Below are 22,869 nucleotides of genomic sequence, written 5' to 3'. Positions count from 1 at the left end.
ATGTATCAGGGGAAGCTACGACGAAGGCTTTGTGGGACAAGTTAGGGAATTTGTACCAATCTAAGTCTCTGGTGAATAAACTGTTCCTGCAGAAAAAACTATATAACCTGAGGATGAAAGATGGAGACTCGGTGACAGAGCATCTAAATGCGTTTAATACTATGGTAAGTCAGTTATCATCTGTTGATATTAAAATTTCAGATGAAGATAAGTGCATCAGTTTGTTGTGTTCTCTACCAGATTCGTGGGATAGTATGGTTATTGCAATAGGTAGCAATGCAACTGCTTTGCAGTTTGATGAAATAGTATCAGCCTTGCTGACGGAGGAGATGAGACGGAAAAATATGGAGAGCCAGAATGGTGATGCCTTGTTTGTACGAGGACGGTCCCAGAATAGAAATAAAAATAAGTCATCGAGTGGGAGATCTAAATCTCCAGGAAAACCTGTAAAGGTGGTGTGTTGGAAATGTGGAAAGGAAGGGCACTTCAAAAGGGACTGTAAATATAAAGCTCCTGATAAAGGAAAGGGATCTGATGATGCTCCTTCTGCAGAGGCGAAAACCACCTCAAATGAAGGTGGGGATGTGTACTTGGCTTCTTCAAGTACACATGTAGATCATGAGGAATGGTTGATTGACTCAGGTGCATCCTTTCACTTCACTCCCCATAGAGAGTGGTTCTGCGAGTATGAGAAATACGATGGTGGTGATGTCTTCTTAGGAGATGATAAGAAGGCTAGAATCATTGGTCGCAGAAAAGTAAAGTTGAAGTTGCAAGGTGGAAGGGTTAGAACACTTCCGGGTTTTCTACATATTCCTGCATTGGCCAGAAATCTGATTTCTGTAAGCAAGTTGGATGATGCAGGTGTAAAAACAATGTTCGAGAAGGATACCTGCAAGATGGTTCGGGGAGCACTGGTATTGATGTGGGGAGTTCAGACTGGAACTCTGTACAAGCTGCAAGGTAGCACTGTTGTTGATGGGTGCAACAATTCTGTGGTTCCTGAAAGTGGAGCTGAAAATCTAGTGGTCTCTGGAGAGAAGACCATGCTGTGGCATCAAAGGCTTGGACATATTGGAGAGAAGGGCCTTCGAATACTTCATGGTAAAGGTATGGTAGAAGGTATGAGTAATAGCTCTCTGGATTTTGATTTCTGTGAAAATTGTGTATATGGGAAGCAGAATCGAGTGAGTTTCCCCTCTGGTGCTAAGAGGGCGAAACAGATATTAGAGCTTGTGCACAATGACGAGTTTGGACCTGTGAAAGTTCCATCACTGGGTAAGTCTGTGTACTATGTATCATTTATAGATGACTTCTCAAGGAATACATGGATATATTTCCTTAAGAAGAAATCTGAAGTCTTTGACAGGTTTAAAGAATTTAAGGCTCTGGTGGAAAATCAGATAGAGAAGAAGATAAAAGTGTTGAGGACAGATAATGGTGGAGATTTTTGCAGCAAGGAATTTGAAGAATTCTATAAGAAGTGTGGTATAGCATGGTAGAAGACTACTCCATATACACCTCAACAAAATGGAGTCGCAGAAAGAATGAACAAGATGTTGATGGAAAGGGCAAGAAGCATGCTCAGTGGTGCCGGGTTAGGACAGGAATTCTGGGCAGAGGCGGTGGATACTGCATGTTACTTGGTCAATAGGTCACCTTCATCAGCGTTGGAGGATAAGAATCCACAAGAAGTATGGACTGGTAAGAAGCCCTCTCTTTCACATCTGAGGGTATTTGGATGTGATGCATATGTACATGTTCCAAAGGAGAAACGAACCAAGTTGGATAGTAAATCTAAAAAGTGCATCTTTATTGGGTATAAGGATGGTTTAAAAGGTTATAAGCTTTGGAACCCAGTCACACGGAAGGTTGTGTACAGCCGAGATGTGGTGTTCAGAGAGGTAAAATATGTTATTAAAAATGAAGTCCAACCAAAGGAACCTGAGAAGATAGGAGGAAGAATCAGACTCTGCAGCAGAGGAGGAATCGGAAGATGAAGAGCCACAAACTCCGGCTGTGAGAAAATTAGTTCGAGAAAGAAGGCAACTAGAAAGGTATAGTCCTTCTGCTTTCTGTTCAAATTTTGCTTTGTCTATTACTGATGATGATCCCAGAACTGTGAAGGAAGCAATAGATTCAGAGGATGGAAAACTCTGGAAAGAGGCCATGGTTGATGAAATGGAATCTTTGCACAAAAATGAGGCTTGGGATCTGGTGGAGTTGCCAACTGGAAGGAAACCCATTGGCAACAAATGGGTGTTCAAAAATAAGACAAATGCAGAAGGGAAGGTGGAGAAATACAAAGCTCGGTTGGTAGCAAAAGGATATTCCCAAGTGCTGGGAATTGATTTTGGTGATATTTTTTCTCCTGTTGCCAAGGTAACTTCTATTAGATTAATTTTATCTGTTGCTGCTGCTTTTGATTTTGAGGTAGAACAGATGGATGTGAAGACAACATTTCTTCACGGGGATTTGGAAGAGGAAATCTACATGAAGCAACCTGAAGGCTTTGCGGTGAAGGGTAAGAAAGAACTGGTATGCAAGTTAAAGAAGTCTCTGTATGGGTTAAAACAATCACCAAGGATGTGGTATCAGAAATTTGATACATTTATACGGGTACTTGGCTTCACCAGAAGCAAAGCAGATCACTATGTGTATTTTAAATCGATTGGTGACCATGTTATTTATTTGGTCTTGTATGTGGATGATATGTTGCTGGTTGGAAATGACAAAGAAATTATCCAGGATTTGAAGACCCAATTGTCCTCCAAATTCGACATGAAGGATCTTGGTGCTGCAAACTATATTTTGGGCATGGAAATTAAAAGAGATTGAGCAAAGAGGAAGCTCTGGTTAAACTAGAAGAAGTATGTTGAGACAATACTGTAGAGGTTTAATATGTAGGATAGTAAACCGGTGAAGGTTCCTATTCCTGTAGGTGTGAGGTTATCTGCTGAACAGTGTCCCAAGACACAAGAAGAGGAAGAGGACATGTTCCGTGTTCCATATGCGAGTGCAGTCGGTAGCCTGATGTATGCAATGGTCTGTACTAGACCAAAAATTGCACATGCAGTGGGAGTATTGAGTAGGTTTATGTCAAAACCAGGGAAGGAGCACTGGACAACAGTGAAGCGGGTTTTCAGGTATTTGCGTGGCACTGGTAATTATGGTTTGTGCTACCAAGGAAGACCAGGATTGGACAGAGTGTTGGATATTCGTGGCTTTTTTGTTGCAAACTGGGCTGGAGATCTGGATCAGAGAATATCTACAAGTGGGTATGTGTTTAACCTTTTTGGAGGTGCAGTCAGTTGGATGAGTAAGAAACAATCTGTAGTGGCACTATCAACTACAGAGGCAGAATACATTGCATCCACTCATGCAAGCAAGGTTGCAGTTTGGTTGCAAAGATTGTGTTCAAGTATGGGGTTAGTACAGGGAGCTATAAGAATAGACTGTGACAGCCAAAGTGCAATTTTCTTGGCAAAGAACCCTGCTTATCATTCAAAGACAAAGCACATTGATGTTCAGTATCACTTTGTGAGGGATATGATAGAAGGCAAAAAGATGTTGCTGGTAAAGGTGGAAACTTTGAAGAATACTGCAGATGCATTGACAAAATCTGTGAGCTTTGAGAAGTTCTCTTGGTGTAGAGAAACAATGGGCATTTCAGGGCTGGAAAAATGACTAAGCTTTCCTGTGGCCCCGTGTGGAAAGAAAACAACAAGTGGGAGATTGTTGGGTTGTGTTATATTCTTTCCATGACTAACCCACGTAGTGAACCAGGGGGTTAGAGGGGGGGCGGAGCCCCCCTTTGTTGCGCCGATTGCGCAGCGGGGGGGTCACAGGGGGGGCGGGTAGCCCCCCTCTACGGGGTTCGGGGCAGCGCCCCGGGAATTTTTTTTTTAGACCCTATATTAGGTTGGGCGAACCTACCTATGGTTTTCGGTCCATGGTATTGGATGCTTCGGCATATATAAATATGTATTGTAACATTGAAAGGAAAATAATGAAAAATCAAGCTGGTAGTCCCGGTTTTGGGATCCAGGGGAAAATCTCTATGTATATGTTTTATGTGTTATGCTCTCGCATTGTTTATTTTTCTATGATTTAGAATTCGTATGCAGGTAGTTTCTGTACGGGGTTAAAACCTACATCGATTGGAATGTTTGGGTAGCGCTACCTTGTGTAATCTCGACCTGCCTCATGCCAATGTCACCGCAATCCTTGACAAACATCTAAACTCGGTCTCATGGAATAAATCAGGGTCTTGGCCTACAAATTTTCCAACCAAGGAGGTCAGTTTAGAATTTGCAACCACCAACACAGGTCGATTGAGAGCGCAGTCCAGAAGAGAGAAATCCAAGGCTGGATCTTGAAGAACAAGTGCTAGATCTACCTAAAGGAACCACGATTCATCTCTTTATTAGATCATTGGAAGGGAAATTAGTTTGTTTGAAGATAGGGGTTTGGGAGTGGATAAAAACCCTCAAACAAATGCTACAAGAAAAGATGGGTATACCAGCCAGACTACAAACCCTGATCTATGAAGGGAAAGTTTTGCAGGACGATTACAAGCTACATGATTATACTATTGGACGTGATTCAACCATTTTTTTCAACACAAGACTCCTAGGAGGAAGCCCTGGATCAAGCTCAAAAAACTCAGCTTCCTTCAAAGACGCAGTCAAAGGAAAGATGGAATCGCAACAACCACCAGATTTGACTCCCAATTCACCTGGTCCCTATATCGTGGAGAAGATGACCTAGGTCCCAACATTGACAATTAATGTACTTGAGGTAAATGAGATGTACGATGAATTATTTTCTAAACCGGTGATCTGAAAGTTAATGGGTTTTGGCCCAAATCTGAGGCACTTCATCAATGGATTTTTTCCACTTGGACAACAAACTGTGACATTCATTTATGTTCTAAAGGTTTCTTCATTGTCAAATTTGACACAACTTCAGATAAGGAATATGCTTTGCATGAGGGACCATGGTTTTGGGGAAATGCCGGTCTATTCATGATACCATGGTTTCTAGGATTTGATGCAAATACTATGGTGGTTTCTAAAATGCCAGTGTGGGTAAGGTTACACAATCTACCCTTGCATTTTTGGCATCCTAAAGTATTAACATGAATTGGAAATACCTTGGGGAAATTCTTAAAAATAGATGTAGATCGTGTCTCAAAGGGCATCTTCACCTTTTCCAGACTTTGTGTGGAGGTAGGCCTCAACAATGGTTTAGCAAATCACAATATAATGTATCACAACATTCAACAGTGGTCCAGGGAAAATTTTAAGAACCCCCCCTAAACTTACATGTATAATAAATGGGCGAATCTCCATGGTATATAGGAAAAATGGAAGGCGATTTTATCAATAATATGATATGTATATATAATTTTTTGGCGAATCTCTCACGAGGCATGGCAAATATTTTACTTAATTATAAAATCTTGTGTTTATTGAATACACAAATGAAATCATTGCATTTCTTTAAAATATATTTTGAAGTCAAAATTACCGAAATTACATATCGATAACCTAGTGGGTGTAGGATAAAATTCACCCGTGCCATTCACAGAAAGCATGAGAAGAAACCTAATACTATATATAAAACCAAGAAAAATGCAAATTCATCACTTCTAGGGACCTCGCAACCACCCTGCCAATACACAAGTATGTTCTTGTTTGCAATTAGGAAAATTACCCAAATTACAATCTATTTACTCCAGCATATGTTGGAAAGTTATAGAAGGATGACTAGTGCAATCAATCCATTCCTTTTAGCTCTGGATTTGTTTCAGTTTCAAACAAAAGTATACAAATATACTTGTCCAATGTCTATGCTTTAACCATTCACCTTAAGATGTTTTTACAATATAATTTCCTAAGTCTATTTAATATCTTCATTATCATAAAAACCAACCTATATCCATCTTAACTCCACATCTACCACTCGTAGGGGGATGAAATCTATTTATCCCTCTGAGCACTTGGTAGACCAGAATTAAGATGGATCTAAGATGATAGAATTTCCCCTTTAAATAGTCTATGCTCACATGAATACCATGGTATTACCATGGGTCAATACCATGGGTTGTCATAAACCTGGAGATTAAAAATTACTATTAGTAATTTATAAAAATTAATAAAATTAATAGTTGATTTTTATTTTAACCAAGCTAAAATGTTTAACATACATTAAATTACAACATCCATTTTTACTCTTGATCGGATCAAATATTTTTTCACTCTATGCTAGTTTGCATATCACGATATTTGATACCTCTCGGAGGTTAGTAGATCCAGAGTAAAGATGGATCTATGCTCGTTTAATCCCCCATTTAAATAGGCTACATTCCAGGTGAATACCATGGGTCAATACCATGTGCCATTTTGGTGAATACCATGGTCAATACCATGTGCCATTTTTATTTTTATTAAGGGTTAATAATGTTTTTTTGCATGGTATTAATAATAATCTAGTCCATGGTATTTGTCCCTTAGTATTTTGCCCATAGGTTTCACCTAAATATAATGCATATTTTGAGTGTTCGTAAATATACGGTGACTTATGGAGTAAATATAAAAAAATGTTTTATTTGTTTACCATACCTCTTGCTTATTTATATTTTTATTAATTTACCATACCTCTTTTACAAATATGGTATTTGGCCCATAGGATTCACTTAAATAAAACCTCTTTCTTGAGCCTTCATAAATAGAACGAGGGTTATGGACTAAATATAAAAAGAGGTTTTATCTATTTACCATGCGTCTAGTTTATTTATATTTTTATTTATTTACCATACCTTTTGAGTAAGTATAAAAAGACGTTTTATTTATTTACCATACCTCCACTTTACTTATATTTTTATTTGTTTACACCCTTGCATGTATATAAGGTGACTTATGGAGTAAATATAAAAAATGTTTTATTTATTTACCATACCTCTCATTTATTTATATTTTTATTAATTTACCATATCTCTTTTATAAATATGGTATTTGGGTCTTTGGCCCATAGGATTCACTTAAATAAAACCTATTCTTGAAAATGGGTGAATGGATTCACTTAAATAAAATCTATTCTTGAAAATGGGCGAATGGAAGGTTGTAACTCCTAATTTCAAGGGCTAAATTTACCTTTTTTACCCTCTCCCTTAAAATAAGGTGGGCTATTTGAGGTGATTTGTAAAAATGTACTATGATACAAAATACTCACCCACTGAAAATTTAAAACCCCTTAATTTCGCCAAAGGGCGAACATTCGCCCCTAAAATTATCCTTGCAGTGGTCCCATCTCCTAGACTATGAGAATACAACCTAAAATTATCCTTGCAGTGGTCCCATCTCCTAGAATATGAGAATACAACCTTCAGATGTCATACATGTCTACAAATTGGCCATCTTCAAAGTACTTATCCTCAAAATAAAAAAGAAAGAAAAAAGAAACAGACACAAAAGCCAAAAGGTTGGCAGTTTTCTGCATCAAAGACAACTGCAACAGAAGATGAAGAAACTACAAATACTACCACAAATAACAATGATCCACATGCTACTATGCATCAGGACGAAACAATCCACAAATCAGCTTTAGTTCCAATGTCTATTGCATAACAACAACAGAATGAGATGATTTCCTCCACCAAAGAAGCAATCAACACCAAAAGAACTCATGTTTTAGATGGCTCGGATTCTGACAAAGAAATCTCGCCAAATATAATTGAGTCTCAAAGGGCCATTGTATCATCCACCCCCAACTCTAGTGGTTGGCGGAAAGTGGAAAAAAAGAAAGGTAGGAAAGAATAGTATACTGTAACTCTTCCATGAGTTTGGTCAACAGGATATGCCATTATGAATATGCATGACAACATCTACAACATGTAATTTTGTTCTCTTTTCTTTGAATATAATTGCGATTTTTCCTGGGGGAAAAAATAAAATAAAAATAAAAATAAAAATAAAAATAAAAATAAAAATAAAAATAAAAATAAAATTGACCCATGGTATTGAAAATCCATGATATTCATGTGGAATATTTCCTATTTAAAGGGGGAAATTAAACCAACCTAGACCCATCTTAATTCTAGATCTATCAAGTGCTAAGAGGGATCAAATCTCTTTTCACTATAAAAGAGATTTTCATCTTAAGAGATTTGATCCCTCCCGGGGCTTGGTAGATCCAAAGTTATGACAAATCTAGGCCGGTTTTAGTATTATTAATTTCTATTTTTGTTTTTATTTTTCTTGATATATATATGTATATATCTAAGCCTTGTTGACATTCATTATTAAATTATTACGTTAAAATTATTTGATTATCAATTTATTTTATTTTTTCTTATTCTTTGTATTATTTAATAATGTTTTTCCTTTTTTTTTTATAAAATTTTATTAGCATCTAAATATGTTTGAATGATTTTTGACTTCCCTTTTTATGTTAATAATTTCATTAATTATTGTGAACATTTTAATTTTGTTAATCCCTTTTTCAAAAAAATATTCATCTTTGACCTTCTAATGTTCAACTATCTTAACTTTTCTTCTCCATTTCTCACCTTGCATCTCTCACCTATTTGTCTCTCAACTCTTGATCAAATTTTGTATCTCTGTCCCGAGGATGAGCCACACTTGTTGGCTTGAAATATTGACCATAATTTTTTTTGATGTGAGCAATATGGAAATACCAAAAATAAATAAATTATAAATACTTTTGAGGTATATCTAAACTCTTTATCCTTGCTGCTATTAAAAATATTCATGGATATTCCATAGAGATTAAATCAAGGTTTTAATAAAATTAAAATGAGAATACTTTTATATATAGATTTGAATATTACACCATCCTAGATCCATCTTAACTTCAAATCTACCAAGCACCGAGAGAGATCAAATCTCTTAATGTGCAAACCTTTTTTAAGTGAAAAGAGATTTGATCCCTCTGGGTGCTTGATAGATTCAAAGTTAATATGGATCTAGGATAACATTATATAAATTTCACATCTTTTTGTATGAATGGTTTCTCATTTTTTATTTTATTAAAACCTTGATTTAATCTCTATGGTATATCCACGATACAATTTTAGTGTTAGTGAGGATAGAGGGTTTATATATATCTCAAAAGTAATTATAACTTTTTTCTTTTAGATTCAATTAAAAAAATGTTATGCCCAAGGGTTGTAGAATAGATGGTAACATGGTGCTTTGTTAAGATACTCTGTAGTGAAAAGGTTATCAGTTTGAAACATGGTGGGAAAACATACGATCATTCTAAGGGCTAGTGTGGGCCATGTTGGGTGCGTTATCTGGGTGATTTTGATGGATTATCTGTCCTTGGGTTGCGGTTTCTCAAGCCACAAGTTAGGCATAACAATCATCTCAGGACTCATATTATCTAACAAAAAAAATAAAATAAAAAAATGGTTATAAAATTAAATTAAAATAAAATATTTATAAACTGTTTTGATTAATGAGTTATGGTTTTTGGGCATGTGGTACCAATAAGCCATGGTATTGACCCATGCTATTGTAACAAAACCTATTTACAAGTTAATAATATCCATGGTAAAGTGGGGTGAATATCCATGGTTAAGAATCTTGCTATATTGTAAGTATCAAGTTTTTATGTGGTTATGAATTAAATAGTCCTTTCCAAGGCAAGAGTTTAGCAATCCAAAAATAAAATCCTTAAAAATAGCCCATACTCATGTAAATAAAATATTTATCATCAATTAGTTCCCACCATAATTTAAGCAAGTCTTTGCATAAAAAATGGATAAAATGTCAATTGGGGTTATCTTGGGTGGTTTAACGGAATAATTGTTATGTTCCCCACCCAAGTTTGTATCCCCACTAGTGACATGATGAGCATTGTTGTAGTAGCTTTGTGCCTATGAATTATTTAGTATTGACCAATGTGAGCTATAATTTTTTATGCATTTTTTTACAGATCATAATTTCTAACTTGATTGACACATAATTTCTAACTTGAGTCAAAGGGACTAAGCTACCCGCAACACTTGTTTTAATTTATGTGGTAAAATGGATCTTAATTTATAGCTCATATTTATATGTTATATATTTTAATGTGATCTGTATATTATGATTTTCTTTTATCTAAAAAAATATTCACAATTTTATTAATAAAAACCAAATTACAATACAACAAACTGAATTTAATTATTTTAATTACTTTTAACTTTTGATTATTAATTGAGCCAACATTTGTGCCCATGGGGTTACTTTGATGGAGTTGAGTAGGGGAGAGATATCACGAGCGATGGTTCCTTCATCTTATGTTTATTTGAACAACATTACTACAAAGTAAACATGGGTCTTGGGAGGGGAACAAACAACCTAACCGAATTGTTATCTTATCCTTCTTTATTGGATTTCGCGAGAGAAAAAGGATGTGATTAGCTACAAATTTTTGGTGATTCTTTGTTGGTTATTATTTGGGTTAATGAGATTCAACTATGTTGTAGTTTACACCTTTCTCATGTTCTAGAGGATTTGTAGGATCAAGCTTATGTATCTTTTTCCTGCATTCACATTTATAGGGAGCATATCAGGGAAACAAATATGATTTCTATGGATGGCATCCACTTTGATTGGCAGTTGTGTTCATTTAGAAAGTTCTGAATGATGAATATTTCCATTTCTTCCATCATCTATACATGGATGAACATTTTACTTGTATATAGTCGTTATTTTTTTACTATATTGCTTTTTATGTCATTAAATGATGTCAGTTTATCTATGGCACTGTGAATAGAAGACTCATAGGTTAAAAATTCTAACACTTTTGATAGACTGTATATGGAGTTTTTACACCTATTTTTTTTGGGACTATTTGTAAACCCATGTGGTCGAGTAATGTATATATGATCTACCCTGCTGAAAAATATGTTTTTTCTTTCATATCCACTGAAAGGATACAAGTAGATATTTCGTGAACACACTTGGATGTGTACATTAAAAATGTACCCAACTGAAAAATATGTTTTACTTTCATATCCACTAAAAGGATCCAAGTAGATATTTCATGAACACACTTGGATGTGTACATACGAAATGTAATTTTTTTAATCTATAAATGAAATTACATTTTTTTCTAGGAAAAAAATTATTCAAGACAACATTGAAATGTTTACGCTCATTTACAAACATTTAACATTACATATTTCTAATTGTTGAAAATACGTTATTATATTTTTTGAGAGGGAAAATATATTCAAAATGGTCAAATATCTTTATTTAGAAAGTGGTTGAAGTAATTAACAAATAAAAATGTTTTATTAATTACCATGATAGTATTAAGAAATAAATAATTATTCAATAGTGATTTAATAGTTATCTCATAAGGAAAATATGGAATAAATAAGGAATAATAAATAAATATTGACTTATTTATTTATTCCAAGGTGATTAAGTCAAAAGTAATTAACAAATAATTACCAAATAATTGTTTCTAGAGAAAATTAAATAAATAATGATTTATTCAATTACTGTCATGGGGTTTTTGAATTTTAATGAGAAATAACTTAGGAAAAATGGTTTACTAAATTATTTCCCATGGTGAAAGTGGTTTTAGAATGGTAAAATTAATCCTACATGGTGTGTTTCGGTCCACCTAGTAAGAAATGGCTAGGTGATCATTTTTTGGGTGGTAACAGATTTTCCACCAACGTGAGAGTGTTAGGAGAAAATTGTATGACCAAAATACATTGTAGATTGCACTTTCACGAGACACCGATGGGGGCGTCGGGGAGAGAGAGAGAGAGAGAGAGAGAGAGAGAGAGAGAGAGAGAGATGAAGCAATGTAAGGAAATACTGGAAATGGAGGGGGAAATACCTACTAAATTGATATAAGCCTCCTTTTATTTTGGAGTACATGATCTCAAATGAGGTGGGGGAGGCATACCCATACCCACTGAGATAATTGAGTACAAATAATCATGGTGCGCCCAAAAATGTGGGACTGAACTACAAAGTACATGATACATGATACATGATTTGTTGGCATCAATGGGCCAAAAAGTGATACAATGATACAATGAGTCCCATATACATAACGTGTCTAGAAAAATAGAGGCTAAAACTAAATACAACAACATCTGCTGATCTGAGTACATGAGACATAATGCCCCTTAAGTTGACATGGTGAGGGGAGATCAAAACCAAAGAATCCCTACTGAACAAGAGACATGCATGTTGTGGGCATTGTAAGCAATTGAAACCGAACCAGTCAAATATATGGAACTACATCTGAGGCTGGATCATAATCTGCTATCATCCGGGCATGTGGAGTGTTACCTAAAGGGCCACCCCATCATGAGTACTATAACATCTCACACACAACTAGGAAATGTTGGTACAATATACTGGATCACTAGACCATCAAGTGTATGATTCTCGATTGTGGAATAATGAGGTGGAGTCAAGCACATGAGACACAACCAAGTCAAAGGGAAATGATGATTCCCTTTGATTAATCTGAGGCATTGAACAATAATGAAGGTTGGAACCAAGGTACACCACCCTCTAAACCACTCTCCTGGAATAATGTGCTGAAGTTGATAGAAGAGGTACCACCAGAGTTGAGGACTCAACGAAGGCACGAGGATCATAGTAATGTGACTAATGGACTAATATCTGGGATGATGATGGAAGGATAATATGAGTGGGGGAGTGAACACTTCCCTTATTAGAGAATAATATGCATGGTTGACTTTGTAGCGAATGAATCGATTCTAGAGGGGATGGTCAATTAATTAGGTGACAACTTTTTATAGACATAGCATTACAGCTAGAGGCCAAATATGAGGAAAATTGGATGAATTCAATGTGGAGATGGATGAGACACTATAATAGGACTCAATGGGACTCTGAACATACTCCATGGATCTAAGGATGACTAATCTGTGATGCTTTAAACAAGGGTGAATCGATGATGCTACCACATGGGAGAGGCCCAAAGGGGACCAAGAAAACATGAGTAAATAGTGATTACTCATGACGAAACTTGAAACATAAGTCAACAAGTGCAAAGGAAAAGTGGTACCAAAGTACATGTGAGTCATATGAAGAGATTCAATTTTAATGGGAGGTAAAGTGAGACCTCATTGAAAAAATGGCTTCCCAGTGAAGTTTCAAATTACCTAAAACAAAGAGAGATCCATTATAGTGGTCGGTGATAGATTTCCAACAATTTTAACAATTCGTCAAACCGAGCTACACTTTGGTGGCAATGGGCGATGGAAAAACTAGGGTCTTTCTTATGAAATGGATTCTTGCGCCCAAATCTAATTCATTTGCACATTGCGCTGGTGGATAACTTAGAGTGGAGGAGAAGGCCATAAATCATGGTGAGCTCAAACGAGAAAAATGACCATCAAAATTTAGATTTGAGACTTTAATATAGGTGATCTTACTTGTCTAAAAATGGCCTTAATGCTTCTTGGAAGAATTTTTCCTAGTGAAGAATCAAGGTAAGAAAAGAATACTAGAATTAACTACTAGAGAAGGTAGAGGATCATCCCCACCCACCAAGTCAAACACGGGGATCCAGGTGGTAAGTGTGGTATCACATAGCATAGAAAATTCTAAGATGTGGTATCAAGAAACTACAATATGCGATGTGTATATGGCTCGTCGGAGAGGCTGGTAGGGCAAAGTATCCAAGCGATGAAAGGATAATAAACCATACCTAGATCATTGTGGTCTAGATTGAGACTTATGTTAATAAAGTGAGAAGGTGACTAGGGGCCATCATGTCCCCAAGCATGGGATATTCCCCCCAACATAAAATTATGGAGGGGAATTCTCATGTATGCAAAGGTGGGAATGAAACCCCTAGCTGGAGGAGTTTGTGGAGTGCCATTGTTGTTCCAAGTGCTCAAATAAGGGATTCAAGCATTTAGACCTACTCGCACAATATCCTCCAAAGGATGATGAGGAGTGTAGGTGCATAGGTGCCCCCCATTTTGTATGGATGGATGTAGCATGCTATGGACATGCTAAATGTATTTAGAATAATGGACTCTAAATACATTTTGATGATGTGGCTCGCCATTTATTGTTTATGGTTGTATTCCTTTGGGAATAATGTATGATGGGTGAACTATGAGAAATGAAATGGTGGATTACCAATTTCATTTGGCACCACATATATGAATCAAATGGATTAAATTTTCGGGTTAACATACATGGAATCACCATACCAAATGGTGGCTTTGAATATGATGAAATGATGCTCACTTAGACGGAATGACGGTTGAAGAAAAACAATGCCAAAGGGACTGGGTCGTTGATATACAATGAAGGGATGATTAAGTGGATCATCCCCATGGTGATCAGGAGTGATATGGGACTCCAAAGATTCTTCGGCACAGGGAAGAAGGATGAGACTAGAGTCAACACTACAAGATAAATTAGGAGGGTTGGGGAGAATTTCTTCTCATGGACTCTAAAAAATAGATGCCCATTTACCCAATCATTGTGTCATAATGTAATGGCCACAAGGTGGATGTGGTTAAAATTCAAGGGCTCAAAATAAGGGCTGAACAAACTAATCATCATCATGGGAGACATGGTTCACATGTGCATTTTCAGAAAGGTTGGAAGGATGACCAATAGATGTGACATCTACCGATGTTGAGACCGAAGTGTCCTCTGAAGTAGGTTCGAAAGAAGCAAAATAGGAGACTCCTAAAGAGTCCAAATAAATCAATCCCATGGATGATGATAGGTAGAGAATATGGGTTGAACTATCTGTCATATCGACATCAATAGGGGGAATCATAATGGTGGGTTGAGAAACCTCTTGTCTTGGTGAATCAATGGGGTTAGGACTCGTAGGTGGAGCAGAGGTGGAAGCACTATGAGAAAAATCTAACTCACAAAGAAATTGAATTGTATCACGAAAACATTTGAGACAGGGACAGTGATGGGATTAATGTCCATATTTATCACACAAAGCATAAGGGTGATTCATGTGTAAGTTTTCATTTTTCTTGGCTGACTCGGGTAAGGGAACATGGAGCTTAGGAATGTTAGAGTTAGGAAAGGGATCAGAGACTACGTTATTAATATGAAGGAGCTCAGGAAAATTATTGGTGGCATGCCCAAAAATGTCACACAAAGTACATGGAGGAGAAGGCTTTGGTGGTTTAGGAGGAGTGGGAGTTACTTGGGGTGCCTTCTATTTGTTCCCCTTTTTCTGGGCTTTCCACTCCTCACCAGATGCTTTCAGAACATGAGTGGATTCTTGTTGAGGTTGCTATGGAACTGAAGCAAAGGAAGGGGTGGTTACAATGGGTTGAACTGGGGTTAAAGATGTATAAGGTTTGAGTTGGTTAGGAGGAGTGTTTGGGAGAGGATCAATGTACCAAACTTAGATCGCTAAGGTGATGTTAGGAAGACTCAACGTAGACATTACATGGATAGAAAAATATCTTGGTGGAAGGAACAAGAAAGGTATCTGACTAGAGGATTAATGACTTGGAGGAACTTCTCCAGGATGGGAGAGACTTGGTTGAATGATTCCAGGTGGAAAAGGACTAGGAGAGGTACCATCAGGAGGAAACTTGCCTGGAGGAATTGTACCTGAAAGACGAGTTAATTCTTGAGAAGGAGTTTTTTGAGGAGTTGGTCACTGAAAAGGTGTACCAGAATGCTTGCCTATGACCTTTGATGCTTGAAGCATGAAAACACTGGAAGAGATAGGCTTAGAAGGAATAGGCAGTGGGCCATAGTAAGACCCAAGTAGCGTGGAATATTTGTAGACTCTAGGAGAAACATCATTTAGGGAAAGGATAGTCTTATTTCTAGTCATCAATGAGATAATGGTCTGAGGAGAAGTCTGAGACTGAGGGTCATAGCAAGTCAACTGATTGATAATGATGATATTTCCATTATGAGGAAAGCACATCTTGCAAAAGATAACATATGTGAAAACGAACATGGCATAGGTGTAAGTATGACCCAACGAGATGTTATAATCTAATGGGGCATCAACAACTTCAATATAAATCAAGATTGTCTTACCAGCAATAATGATGGGGTACTTGTGATATAAACTGAGGGGATACGAGGGGTGACCATCCTAAGCATGAAGAGTGATAGTGGATAGGGACAGGTTAGTGGAACAAAGTTGCTTCCAAACACTAGTGGTCATTGCATAGGTAGAGGTACCTTCGTCTATTATGCACCTTTAGATAGTGGCGTTTTTATGGAGACTAGTATTTGAAAGGAAACAGATGAAGGAAGGGGAGATGTTCTACTTTATCAAAATCAAAGACAACCATACGATCATCAGAGGGATCCATAATGCGCAAAGCATATAATAGAGATTTCAACTGGGATGGGAACATCTTGAGGACTTCCAACATTGACATGGAAGTAGGAGACTGTGCTAAGTCATCTACTATGCTATATGTATGGGAGGATTTAGAGGAAGCATCATTTCAATGTAATTTACCTTTGGCGATATTGGGGTAACCTTGACCTTAAGTGGAGGGATATGTAAGGAACCATGTGGTGGCGACAAAGGCTCAGTGCAAACTTTGGGCTGGAGATCAGTTGTTGACTTTGTAGGAGGCTTGTCACATTGGCGTGACCTAGTCTGGAGGTTGAATTTCTTTGGTTTTGACTTCATCGGAATTCATCATGAGAATCTGGTAATTGTTCTGGCAAGATCGTGAAGGTCAAGGAGTTGTAGTACCATTTGTGGGTTGGTCAGACACATATCCTTGATGAGGAAAAGGATTGATAGGCACTACTGATAGATACGAAGTAGGAGGGGGAGGAAGTGGAGAAATGGGCTGAGGTCCTCTGGAAGCAACTGCTCGAGCTTCCCATGCTTGGTGCATTTGAGGTAAAAGGGTACATTCATGAGTACAATGGCCAAAAACTCCACAACATGCACAAGTTTTATTGGTTCTAAGAGCCTTGTTTTTCTAGGTTGTTTTCCCTATTGCTGGGTTGTAGGATTAGGCTGGTCACCCTTAGGGGCATTAGCTGTTGACCTTGGTTTCCCTGGTTACCTTGAGGTTTTTAAATCTAGTTACCTTTACCCTTGTTATTTCACTTGGGGTTAGGGGGATTGGTAGTACTCAGCATACACTTGATTTTGTGGAGGTGGTTGCTATTGGGGAAGAGGAGGTGGAAGCATTGGAGGTTGAGGCACTCGTGCCGGTGTGGCTACAACACTGGGAGGTGCATAAGGATAGTAAGGATTCATGAAAAAAATTGAATAACCAGTTGGAGCAACAACTAGCCCTGGCATCGATTGATGTAGATGAGGATATGCATATGACGTGCTTTTACCTTGGTAAGAGTTGACACATGAAGGATCGTGAGGGGAAGAGGTGTAATTGGAACTGGTACCCCCTTGGGGTTGACCATAACTCATAGGAATTTGAGGGTATGGTGATGGTTGAGGGTGGAAAAGGGATCCAACGATACCTCCAATGACATGAGATGACCCCCGGTGCATTAGAAACACTTGGATGAGGCAGATCGGGGAGGACAATATAAACATAACCTAACTAGGCATTATATCAGATCATATTTTAAATATATATGGAGAGGTTCTTCTTGAGTATGAGGGAAGTGAGAGGCAACATATTTATCCATGGGGGCCAAAATAATTCTTAGAAGCTAATCCATATATACACGTCTTCAAACTCAGGGGCTCTACACATGCTCATCCTTTTGCACCATTCTTGAAAATGGTCAGAAAGGCACGTGGAAGAAGTTTGATGAAAAGAGGTCAAGTGTTTGGTACCTATGTCATATCAGATAGGTAATTAGAAGTAGGAAATAAAATATTTTTTGAGAGTTGCGAAGGTGGAATGGGAGGCATGTGGTTGGTCTACATACCATTTGACAACAGCTCTAGTAAGGATGTGTTGGAAGAGGTGAAGACGAATGGAGTCTTCGGTAATTGAATTTGATGAACACCACATGTGAAAAGAGTGAACATGATTTGTGGGGTCCTTTCTAGGATTACCTTCAAACTTGGGGATGTCAAAAGGAAGCTTGGTAGGCTTAGGAGGATAATTGGGGTAATGGAGAAGAGGATCGTTGATGAGGTGGCTAAAATTAGGGAGGATAAGTCTAGCCATATAAGGAAGAAAGGGAGGGTTAGTGGATATACCGGTAGAGGTTTTGCCTTTGGGGTTTCCTTGGTTACCACCTGGGTTTCCACTAACCACATTTGTGCCTGACATGGTGGCAGTACAGGGTTGGGAAGATGCAAAATCAAAGGAATAATTGGAAGACGCAAAAGAACTAGAGTCAGTATCGGGACTCAATGGAGCACTAGGAGTATGAGTTTGAACTCGATGAGATGGAGTAAGATGTCCTAAAAAAACATGGGGTGAAGGCAATGAAGTCTCCATGACAAAGCCTAGGAGTCACAATGATTTCAAGACAAAGATGACTCAAAATACAAAAGGATGATGATAGGAAAAAGAGAGTAACAACCAACAAGAAAAATCCTAGTGTAGTGGTGCTAAGTGTAAACTAACTATTTTAATCTGCTACTCTAATTCAGGCAAACATTAGTGGAATTTTGAGGTCTAAAATGGGCCTCCTAAGGAAATTATAAATAATAGTGAAAATAATAAAATAATATTATTTTACCTCATCAAATTTAGAGGGAAAAAATAAAAAGCTAATTTTTCAACTAGTATTTTTGACTTATCTCCCTATGGGTTTACTCAAATTTCAAGCAACAACACTCATTGGATGCATAATTTGACTCCTCATCCAAGGAGTATCCATGTTGCATACTTTTGATGGACCCTGCTACATGAACAATGAGAAATGCATAAAAAACATGATTACAATCACATTTTTCTCATGTATTTCTCATTTTTCGTGTATCAGGGTCCATCAAAAGTATGCAACATGGGTACTCCTTGGATGAAGAATAAAAATTTGTATTCAAGGAGTACTCCCACTTGAAATTTGAGTAAAATCTTAGGGAGATAAATTGAAAATACAAGTTGAAAAAATATTTTTTATTATTTTATTATTTTTTAACATTTTTACTTTTCTACTCCAAAAATGGTGAATCATCCCCATGGTTGAAATCATCATCTTGAATCCTATTGGTTCTTATAAAGTTTATTTTGGTTGTATATTTTTCTTAGGAGGCCCATTTTAGACCTCAAAATTCCCCTATTGCATGTCCTATCAAAGAAAAAATGACCTCTAGCCTAAAGGTGATCGAAGTCCTCAAAAATTCCCAGATATATTGTTTCAGGCAACCTTCAAGGATACTTCTTACTTGATGGAATCTGATCCTTGCAAGCAGAGCTATTCAGAGAAATGTGGGGTAGAGGACCAACCGCTTGACCACAACCAGTCTTATAGGGTGTTTGCCTAAGATTGGCCACTAAGGTTACCTTCGTCCCACAGGGGTGATCGAGCCATGAGCTTCATAGTGATCAACCACGACACAAAATTCCTTACCACGGGTTGGGTAGCCCCGAGGAGAAGCACTCACACTGAGGTCTAGCCTAAACCCCTCTGAATCAGGTTTCTGACACACTTTGACTTTGGACTATGGGATGGTGAAGGAATTTAAGCTCCCTAATATGTCAACTTTCTATGTCTCAGTGTAAGTGATCAATGGATGTTATTGGAAGCTTATCCCACTAATCCTACACCTAACTACAAAGATTTTTTTGGCTCCGGTGCCCAAGTGGGCTTAATATATGTGAGTTGAATTATTAAGGTGTAGTGCTTCAATTCTTGGCATGGAAATGTTAACAAATCTCTCGTTCTCTTAGGATGTGTGTGTGACAAATGTGCCTAGTGGATGAGTTAATTGAGTATGTTTTGATAATGCTAATGCCACTCAAAATAAAAGTGCACAAACTGTAAATAATACTGAAAATGAACAGTAAATAAACAATAAATTGAAGCACACAATCCCCCACCTAAGAAAGAAGTCAAGAAACAAAAGAAGAAAGGGAAAACCAAAAACTCAAGGAAACATACAATGGGAAAAATATCTAATGTCTAAAGGACTAGGATCTAGAGGAAACAATCTGCTGAAAATGGTGCAAAAAACCAACAAATAATATGGGTGAAAATGATGGAAAATGATAGGCAAGAAGCTTCGATACATAAGGGGATCCTAAAGTGGAAATTAAACACCAAACTCTAAAAGGAGTAAAATTTTGAACAAAACTGTCCAAAAGGGTTGCAAAACAGTGGAAAAAACCCTTAAAAATAGTGGCTGAAAATGTTGCACATTAGACTCCTCAGCTCAACAATTCTCTTCCTAAATGGTGGAGGTGTACTCTAAACCCTGGGGGTTTTTTTCCTTCCTCAATGAGAAAATAATGAGTGTATATAGGCCTATAGGTGGCTCAAGAAATAACAGGAACCCTTCCCAACACACACACAACAGTCCCAACAAAACTGGAAAAAAATGAGTTTTTTTCTTCTAAAAATTATAGTGCAGAAACTGACCTAAAAAGTGCATTGGGCTCAATATTTGGGTAGAAAAGTGTGTTGGGCATAATTAATGGGCCAAAAAGTGTTTTATGATCCCACTTATCTCACTCATCAGATCAGACACAGATTGTGTCATCTCTTATTCGACTGGCACCTATGATCTGCGGAAGAATGCGAAACCCCAATACAAGCAATTTTTTTTCGAGAAAATAAATAGACCTAAAAATAAAAATTGATAGGGCTAAAAATAGATGGAAAATAACTTAATATAATTGAAACAATAGTCACCAAGGTTCTGAATTACTTTTGCAGTATGGTTGGTATTTGTTAGTATGAAAATTCTTAACAAGTGTACCAAAAATACTTCACTTAAGTCACTGGTGACAAGTGATCCTAACAACAAAATATGGTTTTTTATGCTTCAGATCTGCAATTGCAAAAGAAGAATAACCCTACAGAAAAATATCATATGCAACCCAAAACATATAACAATATAAATGAACAATGTATTACCAAATGGATCATAAAAATAAACAATTTTTATTAATGTAAATGAAACACTTGGTGAGGAGAAATTATAAACTTGGGTCTATAGACCCCCCTTTATGGGATGGATCCTTTTGATGTCCTTATGCTTCAACGATCTATATATCTCTCTCAATCTTGCATTGGGAAAAAACAAAAATGGCTTGAAGTCAAGTGGGAGTTCAAATGCGATAAGATGATAGTGGTGATGATGAAAATGATCAAGGTGAAGAATGAATGGAAAAACCTTCTTATTTATAAAAAAGAATTGAGCTAAATTAGGAATTATAAAATAATAAAATATTATTGACCAAATCAAAATCTAGTCGTTGGGAATACTTTATTATATTTTTTGATAGGGAAAATATATTCAAAATAGTCAAATATCCCTATTTAGAAAGTGGTTGAAGTAATTAATAAATAAAAATGATTTATTAATTACTTTGAGAGAATTAAGAAATAAATCATTATTAAATAGTGATTTAATAATGATCTCATAAGGAAAATATGGAAAAAATAAGGAATAATAAATAAATAATGATTTATTTAATTATTCCAAGGTGATTAAGTAAAAAATAATTAACAAATAATTATTTACTAATTATTTATAGAGAAAATTAAATAAATAATGATTTATTAAATTATTTTCATGTGGTTTTTGAATTTTAATGAGAAACAATTTAGGAAAATGGTTTACTAAATTATTTCCCAGGTGAAAGCGATTTTACTAGGGTAAAATTAATGCTACATGGTGTATTTCGATCCACCTAGTAAGAAATGTCTAGGTGATCATTTTTTGGTGATAACAAAAGTAGATTTGGTAACCGATTTGGAAGTTTCATAATTGGTCCAAATTTCATGAGATGATATGCACATCTTGGTCCTCCTTTTGGAAACTTTGAGTCTTTTGAAATAAGGCACCTCATTAGTGGCAAGTTATCGTTTTCGAAATCTAAAAGTATATTTGGCTAACATTTTGGTAGTTTCACAAGTGGCCCAAATTCCATGACATGTCATGATATTCTTTGCCCTCTTCTTGGAAAATTTAGGTCACTCATAAGAAGATACCTAATAACAAATGGAATTCCTCATTTTGGAATCTAAGGGAATATTTGAATACCCATATGGGCATTTCACAAGTGGTCTAACCTGCATTAGATGACACATTGTTCCTAGCCCTGCAAATTTGGGTCTTGGTAATTAAGGCATCTAAGGGTAGTTAAATTATCCATTTTGAATTCTAAGACCATATCTAGATACCCATTTGGAAATTTCACATGTGTTCCTAATTGCTGGAGATTAGATGTAGCTCTTGGGCATCCTTTTGGAAAATTGAAGTTAGGGAAAGAAAGGCACTTGATGAGATGTGAAATGCTCCATTTCAAAAAAAATGAGAGAATATTTTGATAAGCTTTTGGGAGCTTCATTAGTGGTAAAATTTTTACAAGGGAACATGTCTTTTTTTTTTCTCGTTAATACTATGCTATTCTATTATATACATGAACAGGAAAACAATTACAGTCATTGAGTCATACTGCCCAAGGCCATGGATGGCACTTTGGACTGGAGGTTACCAGAAAGAGCAGCCCACGCAGGGGCACCGCAACTGAGACAAACCGCCCGCGCAGGGGCTTTAAACCATAGAAGTGTTATCAGAGCCAGAATTGACAACCCACGCAGGGGCTCAAAAAGGAAAAAGGAGACCTTCATTAGGAACCCGCGCAGGGGCTTCAAAAACCATTCAACAAGATTACTTATGAACCAAGCATAAACAACAAAAACAAACAGTAGGCCTAAGCAGACATAGCAAAACATGGGTGAACCTGAGCAGCGTTGTTGAGCAAGAGGACGGCTA

Source organism: Pinus tabuliformis, chromosome 2_2 (assembly GCF_031772625.1).
Source record: "Pinus tabuliformis cultivar Carrire ecotype Pingquan chromosome 2_2, CPIR1, whole genome shotgun sequence".
NCBI classification, from domain to species: domain Eukaryota; kingdom Viridiplantae; phylum Streptophyta; class Pinopsida; order Pinales; family Pinaceae; genus Pinus; species Pinus tabuliformis.
This window is presented reverse-complemented; position numbering follows the sequence as displayed.